Source organism: Eriocheir sinensis, unplaced genomic scaffold, assembly GCF_024679095.1.
Source record: "Eriocheir sinensis breed Jianghai 21 unplaced genomic scaffold, ASM2467909v1 Scaffold1359, whole genome shotgun sequence".
NCBI lineage: Eukaryota > Metazoa > Arthropoda > Malacostraca > Decapoda > Varunidae > Eriocheir > Eriocheir sinensis.
In genome coordinates, this window is record NW_026110694.1 from 53,108 (window position 1) to 80,397 (window position 27,290).

The following is a 27,290-nucleotide window of genomic DNA, read 5'->3' on the forward strand; positions in this document are numbered from 1 at the left end:
TCTTCTATCGATCTACGTTGGACGCGCACAGAAACTAATTCTCCTTTCATCATTATAGGCCAAAACCAGGCACGGAAAAAAACGAGAAAAACAAGAACAACAGCACCATAAAAAATACGAGTAGAAAGGAAGAACCAGATTAAGAACTAGAAAAAGATCAAGAACACGAATAACTAGAAGAACCAGCAGATCAAGAACAGGAGGAAGAACAAGAACCAGTAAAAATAAGAGGAAAAAAAACACAGACGGAGAAAGTGAACGTAAACAACATTACAAAGAGCAGTATATTAAAACTAACCGCGTGACCTGCTATGCCTCCTGACCCTCCCTGACCTGACCTGACCTCTTGTTTACCGTGACCTCTGACCGCTCGTGACCCTTTATGACCCCCGCTGTCCCCACCAAAACAACCGAGCAGAGAGGATTCAGAGAGCTTCAAAACATCTACTGACCCTCTTGGTAAAGTAACACGCAAACAGGTGATGTGGTGGTGGTGGTGGTAGTAGTAGTAGTAGTAGTAGTAGTAGTAGTAGTAGTAGTTGAAGTAGTAGTTGAAGTGATAATAGATGTAGTTGTTACTGTTGTTGTTGTAATAGTAGTAGTAGAAGTAGTCCCCCACGACTGGGTGGGATGGGGATCACCAACCCTGAGAAGCTAAGGAGATAAGGAGCAGATAAGGAGAACCAAAACTCCATCAGCCTTACCAGGTCACTCATCAACAGGATCATCGCTCAGGAGGCAGAGGGCGAGATAGACCAAACATAAATAAGAGATATTAAAAGAAAAATCTCAGAAGAAAGACAACAGGCCCAAAAAGACGAGCTGGACCGTCTTACACACCACCTGTCCACAGAAATGGGTAGAAAATACACACAGCACAGGAGGCAGGCGCCTCTAGCTGGCTAACGTCATTACCAATCAGAGCAAAGGGCTTCAGCCTCAACAAACAAGAATTTGTCGACGCCGTTGCTCTGAGATATGGCTGGCCGATTGAGGGACTGCCTGATCTCTGTGCATGTGGATCACCAAATGATGTCACCCACTCCATGACATGTAAAAAAGGAGGCTTTGTCTGTATTCGACACGATGAAGTGAGGGATCTGACAGCCAGCATGCTCGGGGAGGTATGCCAAGACGTCACTACCGAGCCGGCACTGCTTCCCCTGGACGGCGAACACCTTCGGTACAGGACAGCCAATACCTCACAGGAGGCACGGGTTGATGTAAGTGCCCGCGGATTCTGGGTGCGCGGACAGCGGGCGTTCATGGACATCCACATATTCGACCCGATGGCTGCCTGTCACCGTGAGCTGCCCCTGCAAGCCGCCCAACACAGGAACGAGCAGGAGAAGACAAGGGCATACGGTGAAAGAATCCAACATGTGGATCAGGGCAGCTTCACCCCCCTCGTCTTCACCACATCCGGCGGGATGGATCCCAGGGCCCAATGCTTCGACGCACGCCTCGCGGAACTAATCTCAGAAAAGAAGCATCAGCCAAGGAGCCACGTTGTCGCCTGGATGAGGTGTCGCCTCTCGTTCTCCCTGCTCAGGTCGGCCATCCTATGTCTCAGGGGCACCAGACACTCTGGCCCAAAAGCCACCAACATCTCCAATATGGACTATGAAGCCACAGTGGTGGAGAGTGACATTAGGGTGGGTCGGGAGTGACTGGAGTAGGGAAGGTAAGGGGAATCTAGACGTAATAGATGATAGGTGATTTAGTGTCAGGTAGTATTAGTGATATGGTTGGATGTCACAGTCATTAGCGAACAGAGTTGGGGCTAATGACCTCCAAGCTATGGAGCCCTCCATGATTATGTGTCGGGAAAATAAACATGGGTGGAGGTATCATTTATGTTGTAAAAAAAAAAAGTAGAAGTAGTAGCAGCAGCAGTAGTAGTAGTAGTAGTAGTAGTAGTAGTGGTTGTTGTTGTTGTTGTTGTTGTTGTTGTTGTAGCACGAAGAAAAAGAACAAATAGAAAAAGAAAAGAAAAGAAAGAAAGAAAGGAAAAGAAAAAAACAAAAACAAAACAAGAAAAGAAAGAAAGGAAAAACAAGAACAAATGCAAAAACAAAACAAAACAACAAAACAACAAAAACAAAAACAAAACATCAAAACAAAAAGAAGAAAAAAGGAGAGCAAAACGTTGGTTACTCAGGAGAAAGCCGCCAGAAACGTTCCTCACAGCCCCACCAACACACACACACGCGGCACTGGAGAAAGCGTCGCTGATTTCACGTTGGGCGACACGCTGGCGGCTGGTTCATATAATTATCCATTTTATAAGTTTCTCTCTTAGCTTCCAGGACTTTTTTATAACTTAATTCCATATCATATTTTTCTATCTCATAACACAACTCCCAGACCTTGTAAGCATAACTGCATTTGGCATCATATTGTATTTATTTTATTTATTTACAAGCTTCTCTCTCACACACGGTTTCTTTTTTTTATAACTGAATTTCGCATCATATATTCATTTATCTCTACCACAATTCCAAGGTATTTTCTATGTATCTTTCACTTTAACCTCATATTGTATTTATTTTATTTATTTACAATCTTCTCTCTCACACGGCTTCCATATTTTTTTTTTATAACTGAATTTCACATCATATATTCATTTATCTCTGACACAATTCCAAGGTGCCGTCTATGTCTCTTTCAGTTGAACCTCATATTGTATTTATTTTATTTATTTACAAGCTTCTCTCTTACACACGGTTTTTTTTTTTTATAAATGAATTTCACATATATTCATTCATCTCTGACACAGTTCCAAGGTGCTGTCTATGTATCTTTCAGTTTAACCTCATATTGTATTTATTTTATTTATTTACAAGCTTCCTTCTCTCACACAGTTTCCAGATTTTTTTATAACAGGATTTCACATCATTTATTTATTTCTGACATAGTTCCAAGATGCTTTCTATGTATCTCTGAGTTTACCATCGTTATTTCGTGTATTTAATTTCTTTCACACGGCTTTCATAGTTTCCAAGCATCATTAAACTTAAAACAATATTATTCTGTTTATTTTCTCTCTCTCATGGTTTATATAGCCTCTAAGTATCAATATGATTGATTAATAGTTTATTGTTGCAAGTAAACAACAAAGGAGAAGGGAGGAACTACTTTAACTCACCTGCATCGAGTATATATTAAGTATTGGCTTCGTATACCGTCTAACTTGGTATGTCCCTCTAATTATACGCATTATTTATCACTTTAGCATAACATCTAATTAATTACATGCATTCTTAATCATATCTAGCGTAACAACATCATTAGTAGACAAATCGCTAAGATAACACAAACGACCTTTCTACTGGGTGGCTGAAGTGGTAGCGTGCTGGGCCCACATTCACCACGTGATGGACGACACGAGTTCGAATCCCCACGCTATCACCTCGGATTTTTCAGTTACCGCCGAGTGGCTTAAAACTACCCATGCACATGCTATCATGAAGACCACCCATCAACCCGGACTCTAGAGGAAACCGTCCAAGAATCAAGAACGAGTTCCGGGGGGCAGCATGAGCCCAGAGAAGATGGCGCCACTATAAACACTTGCCTGCGCCATGACGGGCTGGGGCCGAATACCAGCCAGGCTCCTCAAGCAAGCCTACCGGCGCAATAGGCGGAGACGTAAAAAAAAAAAAAAATAATAATAATAATAATAATAAAAAAAACAGCCCATCCTGCAGCCACAAACTGAGGGGGGTGCCTGGGGGAAGGTGCCAGCTGAGGATGATGCAGCAGCTGCTCAAGCAAAGGTGGCAGCTGCTGAGGAGGAGGCTGTAGCTTCAAGAGCTACAGCAGCAGCTGCACAGGCTGGGGAGGAGGCTGCACGGGCCATGAAGGCAGCCGCAGAGGAGGTGGCGGCTTGTGCTCGGGCCTTCACAGGAGCTGCAAGGGCGCAGGAGGCAGTTGCAAGGGCGCAGGAGGCAGCTGAAAGGGCACGGGAGGCAGCTGCCAAAGAAAAAGCGGAAGCCATGCGTCTTAAACAAATTTTGCTCAAGTTACAAATTGAAAAGGAAAGGAAAAACAAATAATATACCTAATAAAAGTAGAAAAGGATGCACATAGTTCTATGATTGTGAAACCTTAGTTGTACTAGTTTAATTATGCTTATGCAGGAATGATACAGTGTACAAATGCACTGGAAAAAGAGATTAAAATGAATATGTAAAAAAAATGCAAAAAGAACACTAATGGAGAATAAAAAGGCAATGTGTGAAGAGCTAGGAAGGAAGGTGAGAAATGACTTTCGGAATAATAGGGAGATGTTCTTTAAGGAAGTGAAGGGAGCTTGAGAAAAGAATGAAAAGGTGTGTATGAACTATGAATGTAAAGGGTGTGAATAGGAATGTAATTGTAAGTGTGGAAGGTATAAGAAGATTGAAGGAGTACTATGAGTGTTTTTAGAGTATTGACAACAAAGAGGGGACTGTTAATTTGCAAATGTTTACAAAAGGAATATGGGTTATAATTGATTGATAGATTGATTACTTTATTAATGCAAGTGGAACAGTACCTTGGCATGTACTTGTCCAGTCGTGCTGAGGAACGGGTTTCAGTCTTCATTGCTAGAACGAAAAACAAATTAACTAGTAGGTAGTTTTATAATAATAATGATACAGAATAATGCAGATTCTTAAGAGATGAGTGTTTCCCAGATTCAATTCGAAAAAAAAAATATATATATATATATATATATATATATATATATATATATATATATATATATATATATATATATATATATATATATATATATATATATATATATAAAATATCCAACTTACTGGAAATGCAAGTTGCAGAATTCATCTCGATACAGGCGACCTTCATTCCGCTGACCAGCTGGAAGTGGCGGCACAACTTGCACACCTTCAGGTTGTGCCATGGCAAGATCCACTTCTTCAGCATTAGGTTGAGCCGCATCGAGAGGAATGGGAATATTCCTGTCCTTGCAGATGTTGTGGAGCATGCCGCATACATGTATCAGCTTGCACACCTTCACCGGGGGAGTTACTCGGACCTCGCTGTGTAGGACATGAAAGCGGCGCTTGAGCTGTCCTATTCCCCGTTCCACAACACTCCGTGTCCGTTTGTGGGCCCTAAAAGAAAATACAAATGATAATGGCAGTCAATATTAAGTACTTATGTTCCATTAACTATGGGTAAATTCACTACTTGCCATACCTAGCTTGACTAAATTTGACTTTGCTTGACTAAATTTGACTGTCCTTGACAATTTTTTTTCAGTTTAACCCGGTAGCAGCGGGGATCATGTTTCTTAACCCGAGAACGTCGACAGATCCTTTTTAGGGCTTTGACGAGTCGTGGCTGTGGTTATGAGAGGAGTACTTTGATGTACATTCCATGCTCTTTTTTTAGTCTCAAAATGCAGAGTAATTTTGTCATTTCTCGGGCACTTCTCGGCTTTCCCATAGCCGAAGCCCACGGGTTAATGGTCCCTCCAGGCGAGAAAAATGAGAAAAAATCACCCCTCACACAAACCATTTCATAATATATATCAAAGCATTTGTGATCAGATTATGTATCATCTATTTTGAGGGGTTTATATCATGGCACAAATTTGGCCTGTCGCTGGTACACGGTAAAGCCACAAATTTGGCCCGTCGCTGTTACCGGGTTAATTACATTTTTTAAATTGAAATCTATTTTTTTAAAATTTGAGTCAACTTTTGCAATTTGAAAGTCAAGTGTTTTAATTTAAAAGACAACTTTTTAAATTTGAAGGTCAACCTTTTTACTAGGAAAATCAACTCTTTAAAATTCTGACAATTTTTTTTCATTTAAAGATCTTTTTCTTTAAATTTGAAGGTGCAAAGGTGTATTATTTTCTTTAAATCTGATGTACTTATTATTATATATATGGTAAAGATTCATTTTAGTACCATGCCAGTATGTATTGGTAGGACACAAAGTAATGGGTTTAAACTGGATAAATTCAGACTCAACAGGGACATAGGCAAAAATTGGTTTACCAACAAGGTTGTGGATGAGTGGAATAGGCTTAGCAGTCATGTGGTGAGTGCCAATACAATTGTCACATTCAAAAATAGATTAGATAAATTCATGGACAGCGATACTAGGTGGGGTTAGATACACGGGAGCTTAGGGTCAAAGGAGCTGCCTTGTTTAGGCCTACCGGCCTCTTGCAGACTCCAACGTTCATATGTTCATTACCTACCTTATGAAACATCACTAGCTCTTCATAAATCTTTTCTTCAAATGTTCAACAATCATGGAAATGCTTTCAAAATCCAATTCAAGGACTATTTATTATTGAAAATAGGGGATAATATTGACGAAAGAGTAGCATCCTTTAGCGGTGGCCGCGGCGACGGTGCAGCTGCAAAATATCTCGCAGAGGGTTTAGGGTGGGAGAGCATATTTAAACTTCTCCAACCGAACTTTACGACCTGCTAACGGGGGGGGCATCACCCCCCTCGACGCCCCCTTCTAACCAGGGGGGGCTGCACCACCCCATGGACCCCCCCCCACATATATATGTCTTATTTCTGCAAGGAGGTATTTCTCACAACACCAGCTGCTATATGTCTTATTTCTGCGAGGAGGTATTTCTCACAACACCAGCTGCACCGTCGCCGCGGCCGCCGCCATAGGGGGCTACGCTTTCGTGAATATTATCCCCTATTTTCAACAATAAATAGTCCTTGAATTGGATTTTGAAAGCGTTTCCATGATTGTTGAACGTTTGTAGAAAAGATATATGAAGAGCTAGTGATGTTTCATTTGGTAGGTAATGAATTACTGGCACGGTACTAAATGAGTCTTATATATATATATATATATATATATATATATATATATATATATATATATGTATATATATATATATATATGTATATATATATATACATATATATATATATATATACATATATATATATATATATATATATATATATATATATATATATATATATATATATATATATATATATATATATATGGATATTTATAGAAGTATGTTGCAATACCCATACTTGTTGCCATCAACAGACAACTGCTTGATGGAAATCAATCACATTGAAATAGTTTTGTATTGAAAGAAACAGGATGCTATTTGCCATAAATTTTCGTTTAGTTGATATATATGGGTAAATCAGTTTAAGTTTGTAATGAATATTATGTAGAGTCCATTCTTACCCTTATTACTCGTACTTTCTTTCATCAGAGATGCCTGTAAGATAAAGTATGAAAGAGGAAGAAATGCTCCTTTCTGACACACACAACCTTGAATAGTGGTTGGAGTGCAGCAGCTATTTTTTTTTTATATATAATTTTGTTTTACAACAAAGAGTTGGCTCAAGGGCAACAAAAAGTGTAGAAAAAAAGCCCACTAATTGCCGCTCTCACAACAGAAGATACTATAGATTAGCCAAAAGAGAGGTCAATTCCGGGTGGAGAGGTGTCTTGATACACTTGTTGAGAGAGGTCAAGTTACAGGCAGGAGACAAAAACAAGTTTTATAACATCTCAGTAAAGTACCTGTCATAATCCACTTTAGCATTACATTCTGAGAAGACACTAATGTAGTGCTTTAGTAGAAGGGGAAAAAAGCAAAAAATACATGAATTTTTATTTTTTCCCAGGAGGCGGCCTCCACCCTCCCTTGACCCCATTGATGAACTTGTCGGGGACGTTTTGGGGCAAGACAGCAAGGTCATCACGGGATTTGAGGAGATTGATGACCTTGGACATCAAAGGACTGTCGACATGTATGTATCTATTTGTTTAATTTGTGAAGTACACTCTTTAGTTCTATTCTTCTCATTTTTAAATATAGTCAGTTCTGCTTAGCAAAAGTAATAAAAGCCTGTCATTTGCTTCAACCAGTATGTTACAAAACACTAGAAACATAACTCATCACTTGGAAAGAACATATGAGAGATATATCTTTACTGTTGGAATAGATTGTTTAATTAAAGGCTTTAGTTCAAGTTAACTATACCTGCAGGTAACATCAAAGCTACAGCAACTTCTGTCAATTGATGCAATCCTACCTTGGTTCATAGTACTTCTCAATTAAGGTGTATTCAATGAGTTCTTGGCCTACCTCAGAATGAGGAAAAATAGAGCAAAGGTTCACTCCACTTACTTTTTTTTGTTTTAACGTAACCGCCTTTGAGTGTGATGCACTTCTCCAATCTCGTCTTCAATTTTGAAATTCCGTCCCTGAAGAATGGTGGGTGAATCACTTATGAAAAGTCACCGTGTAACTCAATGGAAAATGCTGAAAGGATGCCAGCCCATGCATTACTTGTTGGAACCTATACCAACATGTTACAGCATTGGCAGGCTCCTGTCTCCACTCCTTCTTTGTTAGGCCGAGAACTCATTGAATCCTCCTCTTAATATCAATCCCCTCAAAGATATGCAACTCTTCTAGACCTTATTGATTGTCGTTAATTTAGTATGAGTATGCCTTCCATTTCCATAACACTATGCCATATTTACTCCCTAGTATATGAAAGGAAAAAGATACCCTATGGCAGATCTGCATTAGTTTATAACTGCTCATTTGTACACCCATTTGATGACTTTATACATTACTTGCAGTGAAGACGCAGCAGAGCCAGCGAGCCAGCTCATTGTAGGTCAGGGAGGTGTTGAGGCACCAACAGTAATAATTGTGCCTGAGCCCACCCTGCAGCCACAAACTGAGGGGGGTGCCTGGGGGAAGGTGCCAGCTGAGGATGATGCAGCAGCTGCTCAAGCAAAGGTGGCAGCTGCTGAGGAGGAGGCTGTAGCTTCAAGAGCTACAGCAGCAGCTGCACAGGCTGGGGAGGAGGCTGCACGGGCCATGAAGGCAGCCGCAGAGGAGGTGGCGGCTTGTGCTCGGGCCTTCACAGGAGCTGCAAGGGCGCAGGAGGCAGTTGCAAGGGCGCAGGAGGCAGCTGAAAGGGCACGGGAGGCAGCTGCCAAAGAAAAAGCGGAAGCCATGCGTCTTAAACAAATTTTGCTCAAGTTACAAATTGAAAAGGAAAGGAAAAACAAATAATATACCTAATAAAAGTAGAAAAGGATGCACATAGTTCTATGATTGTGAAACCTTAGTTGTACTAGTTTAATTATGCTTATGCAGGAATGATACAGTGTACAAATGCACTGGAAAAAGAGATTAAAATGAATATGTAAAAAAAATGCAAAAAGAACACTAATGGAGAATAAAAAGGCAATGTGTGAAGAGCTAGGAAGGAAGGTGAGAAATGACTTTCAGAATAATAGGGAGATGTTCTTGAAGGAAGTGAAGGGAGCTTGAGAAAAGAATGAAAAGGTGTGTATGAACTATGAATGTAAAGGGTGTGAATAGGAATGTAATTGTAAGTGTGGAAGGTATAAGAAGATTGAAGGAGTACTATGAGTGTTTTTAGAGTATTGACAACAAAGAGGGGACTGTTAATTTGCAAATGTTTACAAAAGGAATATGGGTTATAATTGATTGATAGATTGATTACTTTATTAATGCAAGTGGAACAGTACCTTGGCATGTACTTGTCCAGTCGTGCTGAGGAACGGGTTTCAGTCTTCATTGCTAGAACGAAAAACAAATTAACTAGTAGGTAGTTTCATAATAATAATGATACAGAATAATGCAGATTCTTAAGAAATGAGTGTTTCCCAGATTCAATTCGAAAAACATATATATATATATATATATATATATATATATATATATATATATATATATATATATATATATATATATATATCTATATATATATATATATATATATATATATATATATAAAATATCCAACTTACTGAAATGCAAGTTGCAGAATTCATCTCGATACAGGCGACCTTCATTCCGCTGACCAGCTGGAAGTGGCGGCACAACTTGCACACCTTCAGGTTGTGCCATGGCAAGATCCACTTCTTCAGCGTTAGGTTGAGCCGCATCGAGAGGAATGGGAATATTCCTGTCCTTGCAGATGTTGTGGAGCATGCCGCATACATGTATCAGCTTGCACACCTTCACCGGGGGAGTTACTCGGACCTCGCTGTGTAGGACATGAAAGCGGCGCTTGAGCTGTCCTATTCCCCGTTCCACAACACTCCGTGTCCGTTTGTGGGCCCTAAAAGAAAATACAAATGATAATGGCAGTCAATATTAAGTACTTATGTTCCATTAACTATGGGTAAATTCACTACTTGCCATACCTAGCTTGCCTAAATTTGACTTTGTTTGACTAAATTTGACTGTCCTTGACAATTTTTTTTCAGTTTAACCCGGTAGCAGCGGGGATCATGTTTCTTAACCCGAGAACGTCGACAGATCCTTTTTAGGGCTTTGACGAGTCGTGGCTGTGGTTATGAGAGGAGTACTCTGATGTACATTCCATGCTCTTTTTTTAGTCTCAAAATGCAGAGTAATTTTGTCATCTCTCGGGCACTTCTCGGCTTTCCCATAGCCGAAGCCCACAGGTTAATGGTCCCTCCAGGCGAGAAAAATGAGAAAAAATCACCCCTCACACAAACCATTTCATAATATATATCAAAGCATTTGTGATCAGATTATGTATCATCTATTTTGAGGGGTTTATATCATGGCACAAATTTGGCCTGTCGCTGGTACACAGTAAAGCCACAAATTTGGCCCGTCGCTGTTACCGGGTTAATTACATTTTTTAAATTGAAATCTATTTTTTTAAATTTGAGTCAACTTTTGCAATTTGAAAGTCGTGTTTTAATTTAAAAGTCAACTTTTTAAATTTGAAGGTCAACTTTTTTACTAGGAAAATCAACTTTAAAATTCTGATAATTTTTTTTCATTTAAAGATCTATTTCTTTAAATTTGAAGGTGCAAAGGTGTATTATTTTCTTTAAATCTGATGTACTTATTATTAACGTCATTAATTATTATTTAAGCTGATATAATATGTGTATTTTTTGTTGCCAGTTAATCTAGGTTAAGTTGAGTTTTTTCCTGATTTATTTGCTATTTTCATTTTTTATTATTATTCTAAAATGAACCTAAATAATTAAGTTTTTTTCGATCAGTCGAAACTTAGCCTAACCTATTATCCGAACTCTCTATATAATAGGTAAATGTTGTGATTGGCTCAGTTTGCTAATTGCACCTGGTAGTGCATGGCATGTCAACTCTACAAAATATTTAGCGGATCTCACGTTCAACATGTTTATTGTAAGAAACTATACTGATACCCAAAAGAAAAATAAAGACAATCTACTCACCTATTATAGCGTGACTGAGGTCCAGGCAGAGGTCGCAGGTAAGGTGTCAGGAGCCATGGCTTGCTGGGATAGCCACTGTCTCCCAACAAGTGACTACCTGGTGGCACATGCCCTCTCTGGAACAATTCTGCCACTCCACAGCCATTCAAAATACGTGCATCATGCACTGAGCCAGGCCACTTCGCTAGGATATCCAGTATTCGATAGTTGGCATCGAATATGACCTGCACATTAATACTGTGATATCCCTTGCGGTTGACAAACACGTCTTCCTCCTCCTTTGGTGCCACAATCCTTACGTGTGTCCCATCCTTTCTAGGTAATGTTGTGTGATATGTTTCCTCTCCCGGTAATGTTGTGTGATATGTTTCCTTTCTAGGTAATGTTGTGTGATATGTTCCCTCTTCAGGCAATGTTCTGTGATATGTTACCTCTCCATGTAATGTTGTGTGATATGTTCCCTCTCCAGGTAATGTTGTGTGATATGTTCCCTCTCCAGGTAATGTTGTGTAATATGTTTCCTCTTCAGGTAATGTTCTGTGATATGTTCCCTCGCCAGGTAATGTTGTGTGAAATGTTCCCTCTCCAGGTAATGTCGTGTGATATGTTTCCTCTCCAGGTAATGTTGTGTGATATGTTTCCTTTTCAGGTAATGTTGTGTGATATATTTCCTTTCCATGTAATGTTGTGTGTATTTTTCCTCTCCAGGTAATGTCGTGTGATATGTTTTATCTCCAGGTAATGTTGTGTGATACGTTTCCTTTCTAGGTAATGTTGTGTGATATGTTCCCTCTCCAGGTAATGTTGTGTGATATGTTCCCTCTCCAGGTAATGTTGTGTGATATGTTTCCTCTCCAGGTAATGTTGTGTGATATGTTTCCTTTCTAGGTAATGTTGTGTGATATGTTCCCTCTTCAGGCAATGTTCTGTGATATGTTACCTCTCCATGTAATGTTGTGTGATATGTTCCCTCTCCAGGTAATGTTGTGTGATATGTTCCCTCTCCAGGTAATGTTGTGTGATATGTTTCCTCTTCAGGTAATGTTCTGTGATATGTTCCCTCGCCAGGTAATGTTGTGTTATATGTTCTCTCTCAAGGGAGTGTCGTGTGATATGTTTCCTTTCCAGGTAATGTTGTGTGATATGTTCCCTCTCCAGGTAATGTTGTGTGATATGTTTCCTTTCAAGGTAATGTTGTGTGATATGTTCCCTTTCAAGGTAATGTTGTGTGATATGTTCCTTCTCAAGGTAATGTTGTGGGATATGTTCCCTCTCCAGGTAATGTTGCGTGATATGTTCCCTTTCAAGGTAATGTTGTGTGATATGCTCCCTCTCCAGGTAATGTTGTGTGATATGTTCCCTTTCCAGGTAATGTTGTGTGATATGTTCCCTTACCAGGTAATGTTGTGTGATATGTTCCCCCTCCAGGAAATGTTGTGATATGTTCCCGCAACAGGTAATGTTGTGTGATATGTTCCTTCTCTAGGTAATGTTGTGTGATATGTTCCCGCAACAGGTAATGTTGTGTGATATGTTCCCTTTCCAGGTAATGTTGTGTGATATGTTCCATTTCCAGGTAATGTTGTATGATATGTTTCCTTTCAAGGTAATGTTGTGTGATATGTTTCCTTTCAAGGTAATGTTGTGTGATATGATCCCTTTCCAGGTAATGTTGTGTGATATGTTTCTTTTCAAGGTAATGTTGTTTGATATGTTTTCTTTCAAGGTATTGTTGTGTGATATGTTCTTTTTCCAGGTAATGTTGTGTGATATGTTTCCTTTCAAGGTACTGTTGTGTGATATATTCCCTCTCCAGGTAATGTTGTTTCATATGTTTCCTTTCAAGGTAACGTTGTGTATATGTTCCCTCTCCAGGTAACGTTGTGTGATATGTTCCCTCTCCAGGTAACGTTGTGTGATATGTTCCCTCTCCAGGTAACGTTGTGTGATATGTTCCCTCTCCAGGTAATGTTGTGTGATATGTTCCCTCTCCAGGTAACGTTGTGTGATATGTTCCCTCTCCAGTTAATGTTGTGTGATGTGTTCCCTCTCCACGTAATGTTATGTGATATGTTCCTTCTCCAGGTAATGTTGTGTGATATGTTCCCTCTTCAGGTAATGTTGTGTGATATGTTCCCGCTCCAGGTAATGTTGTGTGATATGTTCCCTCTCCAGGTAATGTTATGTGATATGTTCCCTCTCCAGGTAATGTTGTGTGATATGTTCCCTCTTCAGGTAATGTTGTGTGATATGTTCCCGCTCCAGGTAATGTTGTTTGAAATGTTCCCTCTCCAGGTAATGTTGTTTGAAATGTTCCCTCTCCAGGTAATGTTGTGTGAAATGTTCCCTCTCCAGGTAATGTTGTGTGATATGTTCCCTTTCCAGGTAATGTTGTGTGATATGTTCCCTTTCCAGGTAATGTTGTGTGATATATTCCCTTTCCAGGTAATGTTGTGTGATATGTTCCCTTTCCAGGTAATGTTGTGTGATATATTCCTTTTCCAGGTAATGTTGTGTGATATGTTCCCTTTCCAGGTAATGTTGTGTGATATGTTCCCTTTCCAGGTAATGTTGTGTGATATGTTCCCTTTCCAGGTAATGTTGTGTGATATATTCCTTTTCCAGGTAATGTTGTGTGATATGTTCCCTTTCCAGGTAATGTTGTGTGATATGTTCCCTTTCCAGGTAATGTTGTGTGATATATTCCCTTTCAAGGTAATGTTGTGTGATATGTTTCCTTTCAAGGTAATGTTGTGTGATATGTTCCCTCTCCAGGTAATGTCGTGTGATATGTTTTCTCTCCAGGTAATGTTGTGTGATACGTTTCCTTTCCAGGTAATGCTGTGTGATATGTTCCCTCTCCAGGTAATGTTGTGTGATATGTTCCCTTTCCAGGTAATGTTGTGTGATATGTTCACTTTTTAGGTAATGTCGTGTGATATGTTTTCTCTCCAGGTAATGTTGTGTGATACGTTTCCTTTCCAGGTAATGTTGTGTGATATGTTCCCTCTCCAGGTAATGTTGTGTGATATGTTCCCTCTCCAGGTAATGTTGTGTGATATGTTTCCTCTCCAGGTAATGTTGTGTGATATGTTTCCTTTCTAGGTAATGTTGTGTGATATGTTCCCTCTTCAGGCAATGTTGTGTGATATGTTTCCTTTCTAGGTAATGTTGTGTGATATGTTTCCTCTCCCGGTAATGTTGTGTGATATGTTTCCTTTCTAGGTAATGTTGTGTGATATGTTCCCTCTTCAGGCAATGTTCTGTGATATGTTACCTCTCCATGTAATGTTGTGTGATATGTTCCCTCTCCAGGTAATGTTGTGTGATATGTTTCCTTTCCAGGTAATGTTGTGTGATATGTTTCCTCTCCAGGTAATGTTGTGTGATATGTTTCCTCTCCAGGTAATGTTGTGTGATATGTTCCCTCTCCAGGTAATGTTGTGTGATATGTTTCCTCTCCAGGTAATGTTCTGTGATATGTTTCCTTTCCAGGTAATGTTGTGTGATATGTTTCCTCTCCAGGTAATGTTGTGTGATATGTTCCCTCTCCAGGTAATGTTGTGTGATATGTTCCCTCTCCAGGTAATGTTGTGTGATATGTTTCCTCTCCAGGTAATGTTGTGTGATATGTTTCACTCCTCAGGTAATGTTGTGTGAATTTTTCCTCTCCAGGTAATGTTATGTGATATGTTCCCTCTCCAGGTAATGTTGTGTGATATGTTCCATCTCCAGGTAATGTTGTGTGATATGTTTCCTCTCAAGGTAATGTTGTGTTATATGTTCCCTCTTCAGGTAATGTTGTGTGATATGTTTCCTCTCCAGGTAATGTTGTGTGATATGTTTCCTCTCCAGGTAATGTTGTGTGATATGTTTCCTCTCAAGGTAATGTTGTGTGATATGTTCCCTCTCCAGGTAATGTTGTGTGATATGTTCCCTCTCCAGGTAATGTTGTGTGATATGTTCCCTCTCAAGGTAATGTTGTGTGATATGTTTCCTCTCCAGGTAATGCTTTGTTATATGTTCCCTCTCATGGTATTGTTGTGTTATATGTTCTTTTTCAGGTAACGTTGTGTGATATGTTCCCTCTCAGGTAATGTTGTGATATGTTCCCTCTCCAGGTAATGTTGTGTGATATGTTCTCTCACCAGGTAATGTTGTGTGATATGTTCCCCAACAGGTAATGTTGTGTGATATGTTCCTTTCCAGGTAATGTTGTGTGATATGTTCCCTTCCAGGTAATGTTGTGTGATATGTTTCCTTCCAGGTAATGTTGTGTGATATGTTTCCTTTCAAGGTAATGTTGTGTGATATGTTTTCTCCAGGTAATGTTGTGTGATATGTTCTTCTCCAGGTAATGTTGTGTGATATGTTTCCTTTCAAGGTAATGTTGTGTGATATATTCCTCTCCAGGTAATGTTGTGTGATATGTTCCTCTCAAGGTAATGTTGTGTGATGTGTTCCCTCTCCAGGTAATGTTGTGTGAGATATTCCCTCTCCAGGTAATGTTGTGTGATATGTTGCCTCTCCAGGTAAAGTTGTGTGATATGTTCCCTCTCCAGGTAATGTTTTGTGATATGTTCCCTCTCCAGGTAATATTGTGTGATATGTTTCCTCTCCAGGTAATGTTGTGTGATATTTCCTCTCCAGGTAATGTTGTGTGATATGTTCCCTATCCAGGTAATGTTGTGATATGTTTCTCTCCAGGTAATGTTGTGTGATATGTTCCTCTCCAGGTAATGTTGTGTGATATGTTCCCTCTCCAGGTAATGTGTGATATGTTCCATTATCAGGTAATGTTGTGTGATATGTTCCCGCTCCAGGTAATGTTGTGTGATATGTTCCCTCTCCAGGTAATGTTGTGTGAAATGTTCCCTCTCCAGGTAATGTTGTGTGATATGTTCCCTTTCCAGGTAATGTTGTGTGATATGTTCCCTCTCCAGGTAATGTTGTGTGATATATTCCCTTTCCAGGTAATGTTCTGTGATATGTTCCCTCTCCAGGTAATGTTGTGTGATATGTTCCTCTCCAGGTAATGTTGTGTGATATGTTCCTCTCCAGGTAATGTTGTGTGATATGTTCCTTTCCAGGTAATGTTGTGTGATATGTTCCTCTCCAGGTAATGTTGTGTGATATGTTCCCTCCAGGTAATGTTGTGTGATATGTTCCTCTAGGTAATGTTATGTGATATGTTCCTCTCCAGGTAATGTTTTGTGATATGTTCCCTCTCCAGGTAATGTTGTGTGATATGTTCCCTTTCTAGGTAATGTTATGTGATATGTTCCCTCTCCAGGTAATGTTGTGTGATATGTTCCCTCTCCAGGTAATGTTGTGTGATATGTTCCCTTTCTAGGTAATGTTATGTGATATGTTCCCTCTCCAGGTAATGTTGTGTGATATGTTCCCTCTCCAGGTAATGTTGTGTGATATGTTTCCCCTCCAGGTAATATTGTGTGATATGATCCCTCTTCAGGTAATGTTGTGTGATATGATCCCTCTTCAGGTAATGTTGTGTGATATGTTCCCTTTCTAGGTAATGTTGTGTGATATGTTCCCTCTCCAGGTAATGTTGTGTGATATGTTCCCTCTTCAGGTAATGTTGTGTGATATGTTCCCTCTCCAGGTAATGTTGTGTGATATGTTCCCTTTCAAGGTAATGTTGTGTGATATGTTCCCTCTCCAGGTAATGTTGTGTGATATGTTCCCTCTCCAGGTAATGTTGTGTGATATGTTCCCTTTCCAGGTAATGTTGTGTGATATGTTCCCTTTCCAGGTAATGTTGTGAGATATGCTCCCTTTCAAGGTAATGTTGTGAGATATGTTCCCTCTCCAGGTAATGTTGTGTGATATGTTCCCTTTCCAGGTAATGTTGTGTGATATGTTCCTCTCAGGTAATGTTGTGTGATATGTTCCCTCTCCAGGTAATGTTGTGTGATATGTTCCTCTCCAGGTAATGTTGTGTGATATGTTCCCTTCCAGGTAATGTTGTGTGATATGTTCCCTCTCCAGGTAATGTTGTGTGATATGTTCCTCCAGGTAATGTTGTGTGATATGTTTCCTTTCCAGGTAATGTTGTGTGATATACTTTCTCCAGGTAATGTTGTGATATGTTTATCCAGGTAATGTTGTGTGATATGTTTACTATCCAGGTAATGTTGTATGATATGTTCCCTCCAGGTAATGTTGTGTGATATGTTATTCAGGTAATGTTGTGTGATATGTTTACTATCCAGGTAATGTTGTGTGATATGTTTCCTTTCCAGGTAATGTTGTGTGATATGTTTCCTTTCCAGGTAATGTTGTGTGATATGTTTACTATCCAGGTAATGTTGTGTGATATGTTTCCTTTCCAGGTAATGTTGTGTGATATGTTCCCTCTCCAGGTAATGTTGTGTGATATGTTTCCTCTCCAGGTACTATTGTGTGATATCTTTCCTCTCCAGGTAATGTTGTGATATGTTTATTGTCCAGGTAATGTTGTGTGATATGTTTCCTTTCAGGTAATGTTGTGATATGTTTCCTAGGTAATGTTGTGTGATATGTTCCTCTCCAGGTAATGTTGTGTGATATGTTTTCCAGGTAATGTGTGTGATATGTTTCTCTCCAGGTAATGTTGTGTGATATGTTCCTCTCCAGGTAATGTTGTGTGATATGTTTCTCCAGGTAATGTTGTGTGATATGTTTCCTCTCCAGGTAATGTTGTGATATGTTTCTCTCCAGGTAATGTTGTGTGATATGTTACCTCTCCAGGTAATGTTGTGTGATACGTTTCCTCTCCAGGTAATGTTGTGATATGCTCTTTCCAGGTAATGTTGTGTGATATGCTATTTCCAGGTAATGTTGTGTGATATGTTTTCCAGGTAATGTTGTGTGATATGTTTCCTCTCCAGGTAATGTTGTGATATGTTTCCTCTCCAGGTAATGTTGTGTGATATGTTCCTCAGGTAATGTTGTGTGATATGTTCTCTCCAGGTAATGTCGTGTGATATGTTTCCAGGTAATGTTGTGTGATGTGTTTCCAGGTTATGTTGTGTGATATGTTCCCTCTCCAGGTAATGTTGTGTGATATGTTCCCTCTCCAGGTAATGTTGTGTGATATGTTCCCTCTCCAAGTAATGTTGTGTGATATGTTCCCTTTCCAGGTAATGTTGTGATATGTTCCCTCCAGGTAATGTTGTGTGATATGTTCCTCTCAGGTAATGTTGTGTGATATGTTTCCTTTCAAGGTAATGTTGTGATATGTTCCTCTCAGGTAATGTGTGATATGTTTCCAGGTAATGTTGTGTGATATGTTTCCAGGTAATGTTGTGTGATTTGTTTCCAGGTAATGTTGTGTGATATGTTTCTCTCCAGGTAATGTTGTGTGATATGTTTCTTTTCCAGAGTAATGTTGTGTGATATGACCCTTTCCAGGTAATGTCGTGTGATATGTTTCCAGGTAATGTTGTGATATGTTTCAGGTAATCGTGTGATATGCGTTTCCAGGCAATGTGATGAGTGGGAAGCCCAGGCAATGACAGTTTCCAGGTAATGTCATGGTATGCAGTGTTATGCAGTTCTTCTTCGCTAACCAACTTTGATTAGCAGGCAAGTTTTTTCATTAGGTGATTAGATTTTCGTTAACTTTTGTAAAGTGTTAGTGAACCAATTAGCTTCTGCTGAATATAGTTTTCTCGTCCGGCCAACTAAGTCCCACTAAAAAAATCATACAGGTTTTGTCGGTAGACACAGCTTCCAGCTTCAGAGCCCACATGACGCAGTAATTCAAGCTTCACTTTTGCGTAAATTAATCCTTAAAATAGGGTAACTGGACGCTTATTAAGCAGAAATCTATTGTCTAAGATACAACTCATTGAAATATCAGTTCACTATAGGTCTGTTTCTTAAGGATTTTAGAGCCAAATACTAAACCGAAGATAAATCCATAGTACAGTAAAATATGCAGTTGTGATTGGCGTTACTTCTACCATTTCTTTATTGGTTTAGCGGTTTTAGCATATGCAGAAGTTAATATTATGGTCAGTGGATCACCCAATTTAGAAGCTAACTTTTGGATAGCAGTGTGCCACCATCGCCGGACACACCACCGCTTTTCCCAACACGTTGTGGCGTCTACTCTGGTGATCTGTTGAGTAGTGCGGTGCTCCGTAGAGTGCCCAACGTCAGTTCTGCTACTCAGCTGAGCGATATGGACTGTTGTTTTGAAGGCTACTACTCAGAAGCTGCACTTTTCAGGATCAACTTGTGTTGTCTACTGGCATCAGAATACTTTACACGTAGCAACTCACGAGGGGTACTTCATAGTGCCATACAAGAGGCACTCCTTTCTCAGACGAATGTGGCTGAGAAAGAGGGAGGAGGAGGGGAGGAGGGAGGAGAGGAGGAGGTGGCCGAGATGAATGTGAGAGTGGCGGCACGCGTGTGGCGGCGGCAGCCGTAGTGCCAGTGTATGGCTGTGTAGGGATTAGGCAGTGCTTTGGAGGTGGACACAGGCAGTGCTGCCTGCGCCGCGCCACCTCGCCACACACCATGCACGCTCGTTAGGGGCAGTGGAGCCTGGCGGGGTTTCGTGGCGGGTCGCCATCACTGCACTGGGTTTCTTCGTGGGCCTCGACTCGTCGGGCAAGACCACGGCATAAGCTGCAGCAAGTACGGCCACTACAGCCAGACACCGTGCCCCTGCGTCGGCTTCCTTGGCTGCGGAGAATGTTTGCGGGGCGGCGGTTGCTCCTGGAGGTGGCATGGGGATCGTGAGCGGCGATGATCGCGTGCGAACCTTTGCGCGCCTACACGCGCAGCGCCGACGCGGCGGTGCCTGTTCGTGGTAGTGGATGCCAGCAGCGGCGAGGAGCGGCTGGAGAGGCGCGCCACGAGTTGCACGTCCTGGTGCGCGCTTAAGCAAAGCGGCTGACAGAGCGCCGCGCTGCGCCGCTCACGGCCGCCACTGCTGAATTTTTAGCCAACAAGCAGGATCTCGCCGAGGCCAGAACGCTTGCCGCCATAGCTGACGCCTACTCGGCCTGCGACCTGCTGCGCCGCCCTTCTGGGCCCACCCGCCAGACCTGGCCGTGCCGTCACTGGCGAGGGTTCTGCCCGAGGCCATGGACCTCCACTGCCTTGCCTCCTCCTCAAGACTCGCCGAGCCTCGCTCTCTCCTGGGTTTTCACGGCTGACTTGGATGCACTATACCCTGCCGCCCTTACCTCCTTCAGTTTCTCCCAGCCCCGGCACACAAACCCTGGACCCCCCAGGCGTGAGGCAGTGGAGCCAGAGTACCGTCATGTGGGACAGGCGAGAATTTCTGAACAACTAGAGTGCCACTGGTGGCTGACATATGTGATAATGTGTGTATGTAATGTGTGTGTGTGTGTGTGTGTGTGTGTGTGTGTGTGTGTGTGGGGAAAGCGTGCATGCAGTGTTTGAAGAGTGTATTTATAATATTGTGTGCAATAACAGAAACGTCACATACACAAGCACGGCCTTAAGCTCACCACGAGATCCGTCACTGTGAGTCGCTCATCAGGGAAAAGAAATGACTAGTTGGCAATCGTGAGACTGTTGTGTGATCAGACCATTCACACACACACACACACACACATTACACATTACGACATTGTCATTACGTTATTATTACACACACACATATACACTGCTCGACAACTCAATCTGATTTAGAGCACTTGTGCTCCAAGAACTTCAAGATCCAAACAGGTGAGCGGCAGTTCGAGCCCCGCTCAGGCCGGATTCTTTCCGTTGACTAGGGTGGTTTACTGTCCCCCTTGACCATGGGGATGGGGTGTGGTGTGTGAGGTCTGGCAGCGAGTGCCAGAGATCGACGATAATGAAGCATGCACTTCCCTAGTGTCGGGGAGGAACCTGCTGGCGAAAGCAAAACCAACTCGTGACTCAGGCCTTGGTGAATTACACACACACAACACACACACACACACACACACACACACACACACACAATAACAGGCTCTGAGGTCAGTGTTACATAATAGGGTACAACCATTATGCTGGTCACGCGCATCCCTTAAGAGACAAGTCGTGTATATATAAATAACCGTATTTATAAAGATGTAGGAAATATTTTGTTATACTGTTGAAACTATGTGGAAGTATTATTATCTTTACACCACTCTTCTATCAGATCTACGTTGCTGACGCTTGCACAGAAACTAATTCCTCCTTTCATCCCATTATAGAGGCCAAAAGCGGGCACGGAAAAAAAAGCAGAAAACAAGAACAACAGTAACCATAAAAAAATACGAGTAGAAAGCGAAGAACCAGATTAAGAACTAGAAAAGATCAGGAACACGAATAACTAGAAGAACTAGCAGATCCAGAGAACAGGAGGAAGACGCAGAACCGAAAACAAAATAAGAGAAAAAAAACACAGACGGAGAAAGTGAACATGCAACAAGCTATTACACAAAACAGATATATTAAACTAACTTCGCGTGACCTGCTATGCCTCTCCTGACCACTCCCTGACACGGCCTGGACTCTTTTGTTTGCCGTGACTGACCGCCATTGACCCTTTACTTATCTTACTGTCATCACCAAAACAACCGAGCCGAGAAGTTCTAGAGGAAGCTTCAAACATCGCATTGACCCTCTTGGTAAAGTAACTTTTGCCAAACAGGTGATGTGGTGGTGGTGGTGGTAGTAGTAGTAGTAGTAGTAGTAGTAGTAGTAGTAGTTGAAGTAGTAGTTAGTGATATTAGATATGATTATTTACTGTTGTTGTTGTAATAGTAGTAGTAGAAGTTAGTCCCCACACCACGACTGGGTGTGTGTGGGATACTAGGGATCACCAACCCTGAGTAGTTGGCTAGAGATAAGGGCAGATAAGGAGAAGGCAAAACTCCATTTCCGCAATACTTCCCAGGTCACTCATCATCAAGACTCATCGCTCAGGAGGCAGAGGCGAGATAAGACCAAACGCATAAATAGAGATATTGAAAGAAAAATCTCAGTGAAGAAAGACAATAGACTAAAAAAAGACCGAAACTGGACTTACAAGTCTTACCACCACCTAATAGAATGGGTGAAAATACACAGCACAGGAGGTGTGGCGCCTCTAACTGGCTAACGTCATTACTAATCAGAGAAGTGGTTTACCTTCAATAAATAAGAATTTGTCAGACGCTGTTGCCTGGAGATATGGCTACTGATTGAGGGATCGCCTGATCTCTTCAGTACAGGATTACGCGATGTCACCCACCCATGACATGTAAAAAGGAGGTTTTACCGGTATTCGACACGATGGCGAGGGATCTGACAGCCAGCATGCTCGGGGAGGTTAAGACGTCACCACTGAGCCGGCACTTGCTTCCTGGATTTAAGCAACAATCTTCGGTACAGGACAGCCAATACCTCACAGGAGGCACGGGTTACCGGGGCGCCGCGGATTCTGCGCGGACAGCGGCGCCCGCGGACATCCACATATTCGACCTGATGGCTGCCTGTCGGGTGAGCCGGGCCCCCTGCAAGCCGCTCCAACACAGGAACGAGCAGGAGAAGACAAGGGCATACGGTGAAAGAATCCAACATGTGGATCGCAGCTTCACCCCTCGTTCACCACATCTGGCGGTGGGATGGGATCCCAGGGCCTAATGCTTCGGATGCACGCCTTCGCGGAAATAATCTCAGTAAGAAGCATCAGCCGGATGAGCCACGTTGTCGCTCGGATGAGGTGTTGCCTCTCTCGTTTCCGTTTGTGCTCGGCCATCCCATAGTTCAGCACGACACTCTGGGCCCAGTGCTCACTAACAACATTCCAATATGGATAAGGGACAGAGAGTGAGCATTAGGTGGCCGAGGACTGAGAGGGAAGGTAAGGGGAACTCCAGACGTAATAGATGATAGGGTGGATTTATGTCAGGTATTAGTGATATGGTTGGATGTCACAGTCAAGAAGTGAACAGAGCAATAATGACCTAAGTTGGTGTGGGAGCCTCCATGATTATGTGTCGGGAAAAATAAATATGGTGGAGGTACTACAGTAAAAAAAAAAGTAGGAAGAGAAGCAGCAGTAGGTAGTAGTAGTAGTAGTAGTAGTAGTAGTAGGGTTATGTTATAATATGTTGTTGTAGCACGAAGAAAAAGAACAAAGGAAAAGAAAAGAAAAGAAAAGAAAGAAAGGAAAAGAAAAAACAAAACAAAAATATAAAGAAAGAAAGGAAAAGTACCAAGAATGAAATGTAAACAAAAACAGCAACAAAACAAAACAAAAAAAACATCAAAAACAAAAGAAGAAAAAGAGAGCAAAATGGCTGGTTAGAGAAAGCCAGAAACGTTCTCACAGCCCCACCACACACACAATATCGCACTGGGAGAAAGTGTCGCTGATTACAAGCAAGCGTATTACTATGGGTTGGTTCATATGCACTATCCATTTTATAAGTTTCTCTCTTTAGCTCTATGATTTTTTATAAACTTAATTCCATATCATATTTTTCTATCTCATAACACAACTCCTAGACTTTGTAAGCATAACTGCATTTCTAGTATCATATTGTATTTATTTTATTTATTTAATGCTTCTCCTCTCTTGCCATTTGTTTCTTTTTAACTGAATTGCATCATATATCTATTTATCTCACCACAACCTGCTGTATTTTCTATGCATCTTTCACTTAACCCATATTGTATTTATTTATTTATTTACAATCTTCTCTCTCACAATACTGGCTCTATATTTTTTTTATAACTGAATTTGCCATCATACATTCATTTATCTCTGACATAATTCCACAGCTGTCTGTCTTTTCAGTTGAACTCATATTGTATTTATTTTATTTATTTACAAGCTCTTCTTGCTAATACTTGTTTTTTTTTTTTTATAAATGAATTTCACATATATTCATTCATCTCTGACACAGTTCCATATGCTGTCTATGTGTATCTTTCAGTTTAACCTCATATTGTGTATTTATTTTATTTATTTCATAAGCTTCCTTCTCTCTCACAGTTTCCAGATTTTCTATAAATATATTTTACATCATTTATTTATTTCTGCATATAGTTCTCAAGATGCTTTCTATGTATCTCTGAGTTTACTATCGTTATTTTTTGTGTATTTAATTTCTTTCACACGAAGCTTTCAGGTTTCCCCAAGCATTCTCATTAAATCTAAAGTCAATATTATTCTGTTTATTTTCTCTTATGGTTTATATAGCTTCTAAGTATCACATGATTGATTATTATTTATTGTTGCAAGTAAACAAAATAAAGGAAGAAGGGAGGAACCACTTTAACTCACCTGCATCGAGCATATATTAAGTATTGGCTTCATACCGTCTAACTTCTGGTATGTCCCTCTAATTATACGCATTATTTATCACTTCAGTATACCATCTACCATCATACGCATTCTTAATCATATCTGAAGGTAACAACATCATTAGTAGACAACCGCTAAGATAACAAACGACCTTTCTATTGGTGGTTGGAAGGGAAGTGTTGCTCCACATTCACCACGTGATGGACGAGACGAGGCCTTGAACCCCACGCTATCACCTCGGATTCTTTCAGTTACCGCGATGGGCTTAAAATCACCAGCGCATTACGTTATCAAGAAGACCACACCCATCAACCCGACCCAGAGGAAACCGTCTGAATCAAGAACGAGTTCCAAAGTAAAAGAAGAGCCCAGAGAAGATGGCGCCACTATAAACACTTGTTCGGCAACATGACGGGCCAGCTGAATACCAGCCAGGCTCTTCAAGCAAGTTTCGACGGCTAAATAGGCGGAGACGTAAAAAAAAACAATACAATAATAATAATGAAAAAGAGCCCATCCCGCGAAGTCACAAACTGAGGGGGTGCCTGGGGAAGGTGCCAACAGGATACGCAGCGTTTCACAAAAAGAGCGTTGAGGAGAGGCTGTAGGCTCAAGAGCTACAGGCTGCACAGGCTGGGAGGAGGGCTGCATGGCCATGTGAAGGCAGCTGCAGAGGAGGTAGGCTTGTGCTTGGGCCTTTCACAGAACTGCAAGGGGCACAGGAGAGCAGTTACCAAGGCGCACTTGAGGAGGCAGCTGAAAGGGCTTCGGAGGCAGCTTTACCAAAGAGAAAAAGCGGAAGCCATGCGTCTTAAACAAATTTTGCCTCAAGTTACAAATTGAAAAGGAAGGAAAAACAAATATTATACCTAATAAAAGTAGAAAAGGATGCACACTAGTTCTATGATTGTGAAACCTTAGTTGTACTAGTTTAAATTCCATCGCCCTTTGAGAATGATACAGTGTATAAATGCACTGGAAAAAGAGGAATTAAAAATGAATATGTAAAAAATGCAAAAAATTTTAATAATGCGAATAAAACCAATGTGAAGAGCTAGGAAGGAAGGTGGAGTAAGACTTCTTGAAGACTGTGAGAATGTTCTTGGAAGTGGAAGGAGCGCGAGAAAAGGAGTAGAAAAAGTGTGTATAGGAACTATGAATGCAAAGGGTGTGAATAGGTCGTAATATGATGTAAGTGTGGAAGGTATAAGAAGATTGAAGGGAGTACTATAGGTGTTTTAGAGATATGACAACTAAAAGAGGGACTGTTAATTTGCAAGTATTTACAAAGGAATATGGGTTATAATTGATTGATAGATTGATTACTTTATTAATGCAAGTGAAGAACAGTACCCAACAGCATACTCTGTCCAGTGTGCAAAAGGAGGAACAGTTTCGTCTTCATTGCTAGAAAATCGAAAAACAAATTAATAACTAGTGCAGGTAGTTTTATAATAATAATGATACAGAATAATGCAGATTCTTAGAAATGAGTGTTTCCCAGATTCAATTCGAAAAACATATATATATATATATATATATATATATATATATATATATATATATATATATATATATATATATATATATATATATATATATATATATATATATATATATATATATATATATATATCAACTTGCATTGAAATACAAGTTGCAGAATTCATCTTCGATACAAGCCTTCATTCCGCTGACCAGCTAAGGTAGCGGCACAACTTGTACTGCCTTCAAGTTGTGTGCCATGGCAAATCCACTTCTTCAGCATTGGGATTTGAGCTGGCATCGAGAGGAATGGAATATTCTTATCCTTACCGAATGTTGTGGAGCATGCCGCATACATGTATCAGCTAACACAATCCTTCACTGGGGAGTTACTCGGACCTCGCTGTGTGGGACACCATGGCGGCAGCTTGAGCTGTCTCTATTCACTGGTTCCCCGCCTCCTGTGTCCGGTTTGTAAATGGCCCTACAGTGTCAAGAAAATACAAATGGCAGTCAATATTAAGTACTTATATTTCCATTAACTATGGGTAAATTCTACTACTTGCCATACCTAGCATGACTGGAGTTGACTTTGTTAGCGATAAATTTGGACTGTCATGACAGATCTTTTTTTCAGTTTAACCCGGTATGACAGGGATCATGTGTTTCTTAACCTCCGAGAAACGTCGACGGATCCTTTTTAGGGCTTTGACGAGTCGTGGCTAATGGTTATGAGAGGAGTACGGTGATGTACATTCCATGCTCTTTTGGTCTCAAAATGCGGAAGTAATTTCAATAATTTCTCTGAGCACTTCTCAGCTTTTTCCCATGACGCTGAAGCCTACGCAGTTAATAGTCCCTCCAGGCGAGCAAAATGAGAAAAAAATCACCCTCACAAAACCATTTCCATAATATATATTAGAAAGCATTTGTGATCCAGATTATGTATCATCTATTTTGAGGGGTTTATATCATGGCACAAATTTATTCCCCGTCAGCAATTTTTTTGCAGTAAAACCACAAATTTGTGCAATCGCTTTTAATACCAGGTTAATTACATTTTAAATTGACGAAATCTATTTTTTTTAAAATTTGGGTCGCTTTTGCAATTTGAAAATTAAAGTGTTTTACAATTTAAAAGACAACTTTTTAAATTTGAAGGGATCAACCTTTTACTAGGAAAATCAACTCTTTAAAAATTCGACAATTTTTTTTTCATTTAAAGATCTTTTTCTTCTAAATTTGGAAGATT

The 27,290-nt window shown here is 40.6% G+C and overlaps 2 long non-coding RNA genes across 2 annotated transcripts; one reads left to right on the top strand and one right to left on the bottom strand.

Moving 5' to 3' along the window:
• Nucleotides 1-3,709: 3,709 nt before the first annotated feature.
• LOC126989881 (uncharacterized) lies at nucleotides 3,710-11,567 on the bottom strand. The gene is made up of 4 exons (XR_007743821.1): nucleotides 11,263-11,567; nucleotides 4,812-5,126; nucleotides 4,541-4,592; nucleotides 3,710-3,975 (listed from the first exon to the last, which is right to left on the bottom strand). It is a non-coding gene; the product is annotated as an uncharacterized LOC126989881 (long non-coding RNA).
• LOC126989882 (uncharacterized) lies at nucleotides 7,671-9,093 on the top strand. The gene is made up of 2 exons (XR_007743823.1): nucleotides 7,671-7,781; nucleotides 8,623-9,093. It is a non-coding gene; the product is annotated as an uncharacterized LOC126989882 (long non-coding RNA).
• Nucleotides 11,568-27,290: the final 15,723 nt, after the last annotated feature.